The sequence below is a fragment of the Carettochelys insculpta genome, chromosome 3 (genome assembly GCF_033958435.1).
Source record: "Carettochelys insculpta isolate YL-2023 chromosome 3, ASM3395843v1, whole genome shotgun sequence".
NCBI lineage: Eukaryota > Metazoa > Chordata > Testudines > Carettochelyidae > Carettochelys > Carettochelys insculpta.
Genome location: NC_134139.1, coordinates 170971573 through 170986567, shown reverse-complemented (window position 1 = coordinate 170986567; position 14995 = coordinate 170971573).

Sequence of the window (14995 nt, the reverse complement as noted above, 5' to 3'; positions counted from 1 at the left end):
GCTTCCATGTGCGGGAGAAAATGAGAGGAAGTGCATTGACAGCTGCATGTTACTGAATGTTCCCCTTCACTTCCCACAGAGACTTTTGAGAAGAGCACATATAACACATCTACCTGTAATTTTCTAAAATCCATTTAAAAATCTATTACATTGAAAGAAAGATGAGTTCAACTAGGTTAAGGTAGAAGCTTTGCTGCCTAACACAAATTCACTCATCTTCCTGTATGCATAAAACAGGGCTGGTGTGGCAGTCTTCCAAAGCCAATCACACATGGCAAGTAATATAATAAGATCAGTGAATGCAAGGCCAAACCTCGTGTCGTATCAAGGAACAAAGCAATGAAGCTAGAGAAGGACTGAGCAGCAATGGTGATATATTTAGGAGATCAGTTGTATGTACTCAAAAGGATGGATGAGTACATAGAGCCCGACCCTATAACTGCCTGCATGCATGCAGCTGTCTGCACTTGCTTCCAGCCCCATTGACTTCAGCAGGGCTCTACTTGTGTACATAGATTCACCAGTGTGAGGTTAGGAGCAGGATCAAAGCCTAAAGGATTAATTTAACATCATCGTTATTGACTCAGTCCTTTCTCTACTAATAAAGTTTTAGCTAACAATTTATCCAGCACATGTAAATGTCTGATTGGCTGTATTAGTTTGATTTGTCAACAATTTTGCTTAAACAGGCTCAGGTACTCACTATACCTACACAGCTTGGCTTCGATGAGTAAGCCAGGCAATTAAGTATGAGCCAAATGAAACTGCTGTCTCTGCTTCACTCTGAAATATCACCCCCAGGAGGATCTCAATAGTACAGGAAAGCTTTTCACAATGGTAGACATGAAAACATGAAAGGTTTATTCAGTCTAACACATGGGCTGCATACCTAATAAATATACCACACTAGACTATTTCTTCAAGTGCTGGAGGAGAAAGCCTACCCCTAGGCCACATTCTGTTGTCCGAATCACACAAACGTATGTCCAGAGTAACTCTAAAGAAGATGGTAGAATAACTCTAGCATCACACTATTGTAAGTAAGAGGAGATTTTGGCTCTAAGGATGTGCGATCATAAACGCTGACCTAGCTTTGAGTTACTAAACACATACACCTTACAAGAAAACTTGGCATATTTATTCAGCCTAGAAAGCAGATGTTCAAAAGAGAAGTTCTCATGATAAAGAGACTGAAATACATTTAGAAATAAAAGGCCAGGTGCTGTGCTGGTATATACCAAATGATGAGCTGACCCATAACATATAATGGGACTATGAATATCTGAACACACTGGCTGTTTCTACACATGCCACTTTCTTCAAAAGTGGCATCTTCAAAAGTGGCATGCTAATAAATGGCCCAAAATATGCTAATGAGGTGTGGATGCAATTCCCCACACCTCATTAGCTTAAGGTCACATGATTTGGAGTCCAGAAGAATGTCTTCCTGACTGTAAAACACCATTTAGAAGTGCGGCCCCCGGGGGGTATTCTGGAAGGAAGTCCTTCTTCCGGAGACCCCTTTTTCCTGAAAATTTTTGGGAAGAAGGGGCCTCCGGAAGGAGGACTTCCCTTTGGAAGACCCCCCGGGGGCTGCGCTTCAAAACAGCATTTTGCAGTCCAGAAGAATGTCTTCTGGACTCCAAATCACGTGACGTTATGCTAATGAGGTGCAGGGAATTTGCATCCAGGCCTCATTAGCATATTTCAAGCTATTTATTAGCATGCCACTTTCTTTGAAAGTGGCATGTGTAGAAACAGCCACTGTGTTTAGGGTGGCATGAGTGCAGCCCTCCTGATCAGACTGCCTCCTCTTGCTGGTTGTTTTGGGGGTTAACTCAAGGTCAACACAATATCATCCAGAATCTGCATGCCCACTCTATTTCTGCTCCTGTCTGTGGCTCCTCTCAGCATCCAAAACTACAGCACCTTCCTTGAAACTCAGCCCTCCAGGTATGTCATCAGCTATGTTTTTGCCCTCCAGGGGTGGCACACCTCCATCCAACAGTCCAATCACTTCCCTAAGGGCAAGTGGAGGAGACCCAAGCCCTCCCACTGCTCCAGGCCTCAGCCCAGGGCCCCACCTCAAAGACCTCTTGCTTCTCCTGCATTTTTCAGTGCCACTTTACCAGGAATCCAGCATTTTCCTCCTCCTCAACTCAGGGCATTCTAAGTATTCCACCTGGTTAATGTGTCTCCAGTATCTATAAAAAAACAAATGCACTTTCTTAGCTTCCACTTTATCTTGTGTGTAACCAGTCTAATGTCCTGTCTACACATCTGTTTTGATTTACTGTTCCAACCTTCTATAGGATGAGATGAATGTCTTCCACCACAATGTCACAAGCACAAATGAGCTATAATTCATTCTTTGTAGGAGTATTAGCCACACAACAGGGATAAACTATCTTGATATCTGTGTTAGTTCATCTCACTATGCTTTTTAAAAAGTACTTTAATTTTTTCCCCCATCCAAATGTAATGTTTAGCGTGACCGCTTTGGAACATATATTTTCTGTGCAGTACAAAATACACAAGAATTGTATGCAACACCCGTGGCTTGCTCTGTCTTGGCAGGGGAACACTTAAAATTAAAAAGATTGAATCAAATTCTGAGGTTCTACAAACCTCTTAACTGCAAACAGAGATTCATCAGAGATGTCCAGAAACATATATTAATTGAGTAATTTTTAAAAAAAAAAAAAAGACTTTGAATTGGCATCTTCCACAGGATTCCCTCACCCACAGTGAATGTGGGTATACTCTTTCCAGAATCCTGTTGTCATATCATCTTTAGCAGAGCTACTGAAGTTGAATTAATTCACTATAACAGCTAGATGCCTGTTTTTGGCTGTATCATTTCATTGTGGAACTGTTTTTAATCATATGCAGTTTTTTTTTAACAATAAGGCAGACTGACTGTCACAGAGTTGTTTCACATATATTATTAATTCAAGTTTACCACTTGGCTTTGCTGCCATAATCAACAAACACTCTTTTTGACTTCTGTGGTATTTTGACTTAACTGGGAGTCGTGAGTTTGCCCATGAAGTTGGTTTTAAAGATTGTGTGGTTACAACAGAGTGGCAATATCTGAATGTTTTTTCTCATATAATAAATTATTGTCATTCTGTTCAAATACGTCTGGAAATGTTCTTACTGAAGCTAAAGCAATATATCACAGAACAATACTTTGCACATTTTTGCAAGTATAGTAGTAGGCATCCTTCAGTCTGCATAGACTATGGATCGCACCCTTTAAACTTTCAATTGAGGGCTTCATTTACAGCGTCTATTGTGACTATGAAGACCCACACAAGAGTGACAGTCCTTGCTGCATCTCTTGCAGATGTAGTGGGTGTCTGGCAAGTCCTTATTGTGCTTTCTGTGCGCTCGCTTCTCCTTTGCTAGCTGTCTGATCCTCATCTCGCCCTTCTGAAGGCCCTTGTGTAACCCCTGCCTCCATCTGCTGCGGTCGTCTGCTAGATCTTCCCAGTTGTCCAGCTCGATGTCTACCTCTCTGAGGTCTCGCTTGCAGCCATCTTTGTAACGCAACCAGGGGCGTCCGGGTGCCTGGTTCATATTAGATGACACTGTCATGGATGTTCAAGTGACAGTCAAACTGGCCGTGTCGACACTTAGCCCTTGTGCCGACAGTTTGATGCAAATAAGCAGTCTCAAAAATGCAAACTGATGGCTCATGTACATATTCGTGTGTCCATTATGTATATTAATGAGGCCAATTTGCATTTTTGTGACAGAAATCAAGCAGTGTAGATGTGGTTCTGCCAGAAAAAAAAAATGATTTTTTTCCAGGCATAAGGGGCTGCTGACAAAAGGGGTTTTTGCTGGCAGAAACATGTCTACGATGCTCGATTTCTGCTGCAAAAATACAAATTAACCTTATGAATATGCACATTAGCCATGCACATATGCAAATGAGCCATGATTTTGCATTTTGAAGGCTGTTTATTTCCATCAATGAAGTGACCCATTAATTGGATTATTAGGAGGATTTTGGCCAAACCTATATTTTGAATGTGGAATTATTTCAGTTTTAGCCATGTTGATTATTTGTATTTTCTTTATGAAGTACACAATGTGCAATATTACCTCATTCTCTTGGTGCTATCTTTGTTTACTTGGTGTTTTACTTGGTGCTATCTTTGCTGGTATGCAGATTACTTATCTTCATGACACATAGGTGTAAAGCTGCCTCAGTCAGAATATTTAATACCAGTTTTAGAGTTGCTGACACTTCTGATGTATCAGAGCTGTTGGTTTTATACCTCTGGCTGTTGATGCAATAGGATAGTATTGTTTGCTGACTATGCAAAGTTGAGAAGGTGAAAGGAAGAGCGTGAAAATAGTTTGATTTGGCCTAACGTAGAAGCATGCAAACTGGGTATGTACATGCCTGTGTAATCCATAAATGCCTGGTTTGGTGTACAAGGGATGCCACTGAAATGGCTGTGCATCACAAACCACACAGCTAGAGAAGATAGCAGTAGCCAACACAGACCAAAGGCAGTGGAGCCCGATTATTCTGTTATGGTACAGTGATGATGAGCATGGAGTTACAATACCTCAGGAAGAACTCCTAGCCTCATGACAGAACAGCCGCTGTATCCTCCTGTCAGGGAAGGCGGTTGCGCTCTCCTCTGCAGCCAGCCTATCCCACCGAAAAGTGTTGAGGGTGTTAGTGTGAAACTCCTCACCTGCTCCTTCCAGCCTCTATGCACCACCTGGCAGCAAAAACTGTAATAAAAACAAATAGGGTGCATCTACACGAGGAACTAGCTAGCATTGAAGTAGCCAGCAGAGAGCCTACACACATTTTTCCCTTACTTCAAAGTTAACTTTGAGCCCAGATTCGAAGTCCTTACTCCATTCCTGGGAATGGAGTAGCACCCTACTTCGAAGTTTAACTTCGAGGCAGTAAGAGGGAAAAGTTTAACTTCGAAGTAGGGTGTGTGTAGACGGTCAACTTCGAAATTATTTTTGTAGTGTAGACACAGCCATAGAGAAATATTGCTTTTGAATGCCATCAAAACACTTAATAAAAGATCAACCAAGAGCTCGATTTTCTTGTTAAAAAATCCACCAACTCAATTTGTTTTTTAAAAAAGTATATTTTTCTAGTTAAAAGAAATCTGAAATGCAGATGGATAAACAATATCAGTCTGTTGAAAGGCCTTACTTCAGTTTCCATCTGCAGTGCTGACAAGACAGCATGAGTACATCCAGTTTGGACAGGATACAAACTTTAGTCTCAGCATGAAAACCCACTTGAATGCACAATCTTAAAAACACAAAATATTTCCACACTGCATGAGGTATAAAACATAAAAGTCACAGGATAATGTCTGCTGCTTATATGAAAGACTTTCGTTCCTATGTCTCTTTCGTCTATTTACATATAAATGAAAGGGAAAACAACATAAATAGCATGTTATATCATAGAATTTCACACCACTGCATTGCAGAATGACCTATGCTAGCTCTGAACTATCAACATATTGTTACATAATACTTTAATTGCTATTCAATTACCACAGCTTATTTAGGAACAGATTCAATAAAAGCAATCTGTTTGGTCCCATGTAAGGTCGCACGTGCTTCCCAATGAATTAATTTTAGTTGCTATTGAATATTGCCTTTAGTGATATAACTAGCATTGTGAAGGCAATAGCTGTGCCTCAAGGTAACTTATATAAGATCTATGGATCAAATGAACGTCTCTAAGAAATGAATTAACCTCAGGCGGTATTGCCACTGTAAACCCTGTGGCTTAGAGCCTTAGGGAGAAGGAAACTCACTAAAGTCACTTGTTTCTGAGATGGGAGGCGATTGGCCCAAAACTGCTTAAGAAAAGTAGATGGGTTCCCTGATGAGGGAGCTCTGAGCTAGTTGGAGAGCAAGGGAAATTGACGAACTGAACCATTGGTTCAGGACGAAGTGAACCAAGTGCCTCATTTGTCTATTGTGACAGTTTGGGGCATTTCAATTACAATTCAGTAAAGTTTTGCAATTGAGAGCAATAAAATTCAGTTGAGCATATTGGAAGATGAAGGGGCCAGGGATCTGCAGCAGTTGTGCATGGTTATAGACAGGGGTGGGTAAGGGATTCAGGATGGATCTAGGTGAGGCAGTAAGAGGGAGAAGAGGGAGAACCAGTAAGAGGGAAAAGAGTATACATTTCATTCTGGGAGTGCCTTCCTGGTTGTAAGTACTCTGAAAGGTGACTTCAGACAACACTAATCACTTTTTAAAGAGCTGAGCTGGAAAATCTGTAAAGATATGACCTAAGTCTGCAGCAGGCAAGGCAGAACTGCAGGTGGCTAGGGCTCTTGCTCTCAACTCTTGCAGAAAACTGTACCCCTTTCAGGGGTCTGATTTGTCTTGTGTGCCCCAAAATTTTACTTCTCTTAAAAACTGTTTGCTTACAAAACCAGGGCTAAAACTGCAAAAGTGTCACAGCACACTGTTAGTGAAAATGGCTTAACTTTCTCACTGTTACCACATAGAAAATAAATTGATTCGGATATAAATATCCTACTTACAATTCAGAGTACACAGTCATACCCCGAGATACACCCATTCGAGCTATGAGAATTTAACTTTACAAGGAGTTTCGTTTAATACCCGTACTTGAACTTATGAGGCATCTCTTCGTATTTATGAGAACCAATTTGGAGGCTGGCAGCTCTGGTAGGCAAGCAGTGAGGGGATGGAGTTGGCTGCTTTGGTCTTGATGAAGAGGCCGTGCAGGGGGGCAGCGGCGCCCTGCAAGAGGGCGGCAGTCTGGTGCAGGGAGGTAGACTTGTCCAAGTCCCGGCAGTTGATCGTGCCACTCTGCGAGACGTGGATGCTGGGTGAGTAGCCCCTCCCAGCCCCGCTGCTGCACCTCACCCCCTGGGTGGCTAGGGGGCCGCTGCTGCCCACCCTACACAGCTGTGCCTCAGGTGCCGCTCACCATCTGTGGCGTTCTGTCCCATTTAGCACCTGGCTCGCCCGCCACTGGCGCCTCGGCGGCCGCCAGCACAACCTCTCCACTGAGCAGCCCCACATGAGCAAGCCATCACCCCTAGCCAGCTGGGGGCCCCCTGTGCCTGCCTAGCTCCCCGCATAGCCAACCCGTGGCAGCGCCCCCTCCCCACTTAACCTAAGCTGCGCTCAGTCCAGGCTGCCTCCCCATGCCCTGCTCTGCCCTGCCCGCCCCCTTGCACCGGATTTAATAGGATTTGGTGTTGTTTTAGCATAAATGGGTGTAAATTTTGGGGCTCAGGAACACATAACATTTTTTCCCATTGAAATTAATGGTAATTACATTTTTGACGTACGAGAATTCACCCTAAGAGGGTTTTTTCAGGAACGAATTACCCTTGTAAGGCAGGGGAAGACTGTAGTTTAGTATATAGAGATCAGTACAAACAAGTCATATTGTATGATATTTTAGTTTTCTAATTGCCCTAAGCCCTGCCCTGCCCCGCCCCTTCCATCTGTGGATTCACCCCTCCACTGGCAGAGAGCTGGACCCCCCTCCCACCTTGCTGCCAGGCCCACAGCGGCTGTCGGCAGTGCTGATTCCAGTGTAGACACATCCTGAAAGGCAATGGCCATTGCAGAGCCACCACAGCTGAAACAGAGCTGAGGCAACTGAGACTGAAGCCACAGAAAGCAGCAGTCTCCATAAGGCTTTCCATCTGAAATCACCCCTGGGTCAGGTGACAGAGACTTCAAGAAACCCAGCAGCTCTGGCCTATCAGCATCATTGGACTTCTCCAACCCAGGACAGCTAACTGCGAGTGGGGAGCTGGGGTGGAAGGCAGTGGCTAAAGTACAGCAGCCAAGCTCAGTTGCCAGGACGACTGAGTTTGAGACCACTGTTAAAGCCCCCTGGGCTGAGGGTTACCTCATAGAACTTCTTGACTTATGAATTTCTAGGTTTCCGGAGTTTGTGCTGGTGTCTCCCCTCACAGTCTCCACCCTCATGCCTTAATAAAGTTCTCTTCGTTTTATATTCCTGGGCTTAGTGTTTGTGAGTGAGGAATGCTGCCCATAAGGGCAAACAAGATTGAAAATAGAGTTTCCAATGTTTCTATATGGGGAAAGTCAATTATTACCTTAGTCATTAGGGAAACCACTAGAAAACTGACCAAGCTCTTTCTGGTACTGTTAACACCTGGCAGAAAGGCTACCCACTTATTCATATTTATTTGCTGCCAGCAGCACTCAAGATGTGCTGGCAGATTCCAAAAAGATGTAGGGCATATCTTTGTACCTGGGATGCTTCTGGAGTGAGGTCAGGCAGACTGGTGAACATGGAGAGGTTAGGAGGATAAGGAATAACATATGCTGCAGGTGATGAAAGTGGTCCTTGGCTGAGTCTTAGGCTAGATAGATTCCTTGGAAGCAGAAGTGAAAGATAAGATATTAAAAAATGAGCTCAGGAGGGCTGTACCACACATACTAGGGGCATAGAAGAAGGCATGATGTTTACTTTAGAAGATGGCAAATGGGGAGATGAAGCTGACATGACTGAATGGAGGAGGTAATGGCAACTTAAAAGAAACAAAAGCAGACAATTAGGGATGTAAAACACTGTCAGATCAGAACAGTAGCATTTAACACCTACTGTAAAGACCTGGCCTTATAATCCTACATCACTTTTGAAAATAGAACCTAAGCTCATAAAGCACTTTGAGAAAAATTTTCAATTTCATCGCTTTTTTATATATAAATCTCTTTTCTTTCTAAAATTCTTCTGTAAATCTCTATTACGCCTCTAGAGTTTCAAGCATAATGAATATTGTATTTTACAGCAATCAACTGAAAGCAATTATTTTATCAACAAATCTTTGTCCATTTATGTAGGGAGATATACATTCTGGGAAGAATGTGTTAATACTATATTTATATTTATACTGCTGAGTGGCTAAGGCAATGGGAATAATTTTTAAAAAGGCATTTCTTTGCTTTTCATCAAAATAATAATTTGAATAAAATTTCCTAACCATCTCAAACAAGTACCTAGAGCCCTGTTTGTAGCCAGTCTCCAAAAGTGGCTGTTAAATGCTACTGTTCTGATCTGACAATGTTTTACATCCATGTTGCTTAGGATCCAATGACTGCACAAGAGTAAGCAGAGGAAAATCAGGCTGCTTGTGTGTGTGGGTGCATGCTGATGGCGAAAGACCCAGTTCTGAAGACAGAGTATGTGCCAGTGCACCCTAATTGATGGATTGGTATGTTACTTATTGATTCATTTCTTAGCCTTCCATGGTTTAAAAGGGTTCAATCTTTGAGCAGCTACAGCCTCAGGAAGATTATTACCTTTATTATTAAACTGAGAGACCAAGGACCACATGAGAAGCAATTTATCCCAACTCCCTTTATTAACAGATTTGCTAAGCACAGTCCCAGAAACACTAAAATGCAACAACCAATAGGGCTGAGTGCTTTGTACTATCTCCCTTACTTACATCTCTTTCTGGGGAACCCAGAGTGCCAGATATATATGTCATCGTTCTGCTGTTTGTCCTCATCACCAGCGGGGTGTCCCTAGGCATGCAGCCTGGGAAACAATTTACATATATTGTACTGATGCCATGGGGATTTCTATGCATTTATCAACATTTCAGACTTTTTTCCTTATCTAAACTTCCACACACCACTACACTTGGGGGGCCCAATTTTTCATTGGCTAACTTGTTAATACCAAATATTTTAGGGTATGTTTACACTGCAATTAAACACCAGCAGCTGGCCTGTGTCAGCTGGCATGAGCTGTAAGGGCTCCGGCTGAGGGGCTTTAAAATTGCAGACTTCTGCGCCCCGAGCACTGGGGACCCAGGTAGGAGGGTCCAAGAGTCCAAGCTGTATGCTGAGCCAGGATGACCAATTGTAGTTTTAAGGTTTCACATTGTAACCTCTATGAGACCAAGTCAGCTGACATGGGGCAGCCACAGATATTTAAACTCAGTGTAGACACATTCTTACAAGCCTGGGCCTCATATATCTCCACCACATTGTAACCCCAGGGTTAGTAGAATTCAAGTTAGCAAATGCAGAATATGAAAACCTAAGCGTGAAGCACCTCTCTGTAACTCCAGATTAGGAATTGTTTAACCCTGAGGTCAGCATATATGCAGCCTTGAGTACAACAACCCCCGTCCTGGACTTCCTACACCAGACCCAGATGTGGCCACTGTAGCCTTATGTTTGTGGTGCATTGCGGAAAATTTGACTGCCACCAAACCTGAGGCCAAGGGGATTGTGGCTTGCTTTTGCAGCTTCCTAGCACTCAGGTTCAGCTGAGCTGCATCTAGATTGCAAAGCACTAGGGCTTGAATGTTGAGCCCTGGCTTAACTCAGGCTTGGTCCTTCCACCCCCAAGGGGCCAAGCCTGAGTTAGCACAGCCAGAGTGAGGAATGCAGCAAAATGTGCACTTTCCCCTTGCTCTCTGACAGTGATAAGGAAGAACAGCAAGAAACATCCCCATACAACTCTGACTCCCTAAAGAGGACCTGGGGGGTGGGAGGCTTAGGGCTGGGGCAGTCCCAGACAGCCCCTTTCACCTTCCTGCCTGCCCACTGCTTAGCACAGAAGCCTGTAACAGAGCCCTGGGAGCCTGGCTGGGAGTGACTGGGTCTCTTCCTGTAGCTGAGCACCCCAGCCAGCGGGCTGCTTTCGGCAAGAGCAGCACATTGGTGCACACTAGCTCACTTTCACCTCTGGTTTTTAGCTGTGCATTTTTTATTATGATGGGCTATTTTTACTGTAGGTATAGGAGCCATTGATTCATTTTGGTTGTTGGTTGGAAGACACACGTATTTAATGGAGACAGGAAGTGGAATAGCTTGAATTAATTACGGCTGATTTTTTTAGTATTGTTTGATACCTCTGACTTAATGCCTTAATTTTGTTTACCTACAACATAAAGCGATGAGGATTATAAACACATTAATATCTTTCGTCATGTTTTATTTCTCTAATCCACTTTTTATTTATAGCAAGATTGCTAACATTTCATGTGATAATATTTTTAACAGTTTTCATTTAATAATAATAATGTTTGTATCAATTATTTAGAATGTTTGTTTTGCTGGGTTCATGTTAGCACTGATTTTAATTAAATAAGATATTTTAACAACCATTTTAATTGCATCTCCAGAGGTGGAGTAGGCACATGAAATGTTGGAGTGCTTTACTTATTTATTTATCTATTTGTCATTTGGATTACTTGTCATAATAATCTCATTTTAAAAGCAGACACTGGGAAGATTGTTATATGACCCATAGCCATCATCTATTAGCTTAAAACAGAAGTTCTAACTCACCTTAGTTGACTGTAATAAAACATTTTTGGGTAGTTACCCCTCAATATTGCCCATCTGTATTATAGGTTACCTCTTCACAGGAGGTTTCCATTTAACTAGATGGATAAAACAGTGTAGTTAATTTATTTCCAAGGTGTTTCCATTGTTTATATTGTTTCTGATTAACTGGTTGGTTGGCCACGTAGTTGTGTCACTACTTAAACACAGCATACCTGCAAATTTAACTATGCTCTTTTTTAGACCGATAGGTGGTTTGGAGGCTCTTCCATTTTGGTTACAGGAAATACATTTGTTTGGTTTTTGTACATGTGAATGTCAGCAAATTGGTCAGAACATCCGGGGTGAACAAAGGTAATGAGGCAGTGAACGGCACATATAGAAGTTTAGGTACAGTACCTTTTTTGAGTCCTGACTATACTACAGTGAAATGAACCCTCTACTCCTGATTGTAGCCAATAACATTTCTTGGCATGACTTTAAACAATAGGCCTTCTGTTTCCCATGTTCACGATGACATTTGGGACATAAGCAATTTAAGATTTGCCTATGCTTGATTGTACGTGGGACCTTTCCCCATTCTAAAAATATTGACCGGGTTAGGGAAGATGTGTGATAAGGTATTCATCAGCCATACCTCCCCTGGAGAGGTTAATGGGCTGAGAAAGGGACAAAAGAACTAGAAAGATTGCAGCTGAGGGACAACCAGGGACAGAAAGGCTAATTAGAGCTAAAGCTCACCTAAGTAGTAGTGGGAAGGGCTGGTATGAGGACAGGAGGGGACTGGAAGGGAAGTAGTCTGTAGCCACTCCCTGGGAAAGTATATTTGTGGTGACATTACCAGGTAATCTGCAGTTACTCTGTGGAAGGAGAGAGTTGACGAGCCAGAAGGTAAAGGTGAGAAGCAGGAAGATGTAAGAAGGAGTCCAGGACAAGAGCCACATGGTCTGGAATTCACAGGCCACCACTGATAAAGATAGGATCCCTTGACTGGAATTTGAAGTAAAGAGGTGGATGGAGTTTCCCTACCAGCCCCTGGAGAAGTGGCACTGTCAGGGTGGAGAAGGGAAGGCTTCCATTTTATATAGAATGACAACAGTACCCCGGAGGAGGATTATAGTGACCTGGCTGGAGGTCTGAGTCACAAAGAGGAATCCCAAATTCTAGAAAACAAGAGAGATCCTGGGAGAGGAACCCACAGAAAGTTGCATTGCACCTGCAAAGAGCTAACTACAGAGCAACTAGTAGGAGGTGCACTATCAGTGCGTGGCCACTGTGACATGATGTTTAACATGTATTTGTCATATGAAGAACAATTTATTTTCCATTTCATACATCAATTTTTAATTATTAACATTTTATTAGCTGGTTAATTTCAATTTGAGTCCTATGAAATAATTGTGCTGTTCAGTATATATTGTAAACATTCTGGCAGAGTCTACACTAGCACTCCCCTTTCGAAAGGGGGATGCTAATGAGAAATTTTGTGATGTGCTAATGAGGCACTGCTACAAATATGCAGTGCCTCCTTAGCATAATGGCAACCGTGGCACTTCAAAAGTACCACTTTCAATTGCGCGTGGCTTGTTTACATGGGGTCCTTTTCTAACGGACCCTGCACACTTCAAAATCCTCTTAATTCTATAACCAAATAGGAATAAGGGGATTTTGAAGTGTGTGGGATACTTTCTAAAAGGACCCCATGTAGATGAGCCATGCACGAGCAAAAGCAGCACTTTCAAAGTGCCGCGGATGACATTATGCTAATGAGGAGCTGCATATGCATTGCAGTGCCTCATTAGCATATCCCCAAGTGTCTTATTTGCATTCCCCTTTCGAAAGAGGGGTGCTAGTCTAGACCCAGCCTCTTTGCTGATGAACCTTTTATTCCATGTTGGCTTCTTTCTGTAACTCATTTCCCCAAATTCCCAAAGGAATGATTTCCTGGTTTCCCAAGGGAGAATATAGATGGGTTCTAACATAAATTTCCGCATTGAATATAAATACTCAAGTTTACAATACCTTAACAACAAGGAGTACTGAAAAGAAGCCACCTCTGTGTTTTTATAATGGTGAGTAAATAAGTTCAGTTAATGTGACAGATTGAACACCACGGGGATGTGCATAAATTGAATCTGTTAAATTAATAGTCCATGCGAAGGAGTAGCAGGGAGGCTATTAAAAAGATCTTCATTTAAAATGGGATATTTAACAGGGTTTTATAAGAGATAATCAGTCATAATCCGTCACTGGTATCTTACTCAATTTTAAATATTTATTAATTATTTTAAGTTCCCAGCTATTTCGTTTGGATACACACTTCTTAATTCACTCTATTTCCATGTCTGAATTTGTTTTTTATCAAAGTTCTTCACAATATCAAATTTTTATATTTAATTTATATTAAATTTTTTTTCCACATCCACACTGAGCAGTTCGATTCCTCACCATCTTTGAAACACTTGGGCCATGTCTACACTTGGCAAAAATTTTGAAAGGGCCATGCTAATAGCCAAATTGAAGAATACTAATGAGGCGCTGTAATGCATATTGAGTGCTTCATTAGCATGCTGCTGGCCACGACACTTTGAACGCGTTTCGACCTCTCATGGCTTGTCTACATGGGGCCCTTTTTGAAAGAACCCTACAAACATCAAAATCCCCTTATTCCCATCAGCTTTCAAAAAGGGCCCCATGTAGACGAGCTGCACGCGATCAAAACGTGACACTTTCGAAGCGCTGCAGCTGGCAGCACGCTAATAAGGCACTGAATATTCATTTCAATGCCTTATTAGTATTCTCCGATTTGGCCATTAGCATGGCCCTTTCGAAATTTTGGCCAAGTGTCGACACAGCCTTCCTGTTGTGATATATATTTTAAATTCTCCTCCACCTAACACTATTAATGAGAAGATGACTTTTTTGCCAACCTTATTGGGCAACACTCTTGCTTTCATTAACTCATACTAAACGTAAGACTTTCACCAATTATGCCTTTTACAACTTGATAATCCTTATTTGTATGTTACTCATTTGGTTTGGATACAGAAATAGGAAATACAGTTTGGCCACTGGATTTTTTTTGTGTCTATATCTTCCTGTTAAGGGATTCTTTTCAACTTCTAAGTGAATATATCCACAACACACACTTTTTGGTTTGTGTAAGCCCAAGCAAACACCCACTCTATATCTTCCTGACATACAAATTGGCACCTTACTTTCAGCTAATTCTGTTGCATTAGTTCATGCTGTAAATTTAGTTTTATTCTATATTTAGTAGTTAGTTTTTTCCCCTGAATGTGGATATATTTTTCTCTGAGGACTGAAGGCCTACCGCTCTGAAGAACAGACTGTTCTACTACTGTACTGTTGCTGCCAGCGTTGTGGGGCTGCACTATTTGGAGTCTTTATGAGAAAATCCACATAGTTTCAGGACCATAGCTTGATTGGCAGCATAAGGTTTTTTCCACTTCTTTTAAACCGGGCTCAATTACAGGGAACTATGAGAATGCATTTAGTTAATTGGCTAGTTGCTGCACTACACCAGCTGTTAGAACACTAAAACTGCTGCAAAAAGCAGTCAAGTAGCACTTTAAAGACTAGCAAAATAGTTTATTAGGTGAGCTTTCGTGGGACAGACCCACTTCTTCAGACC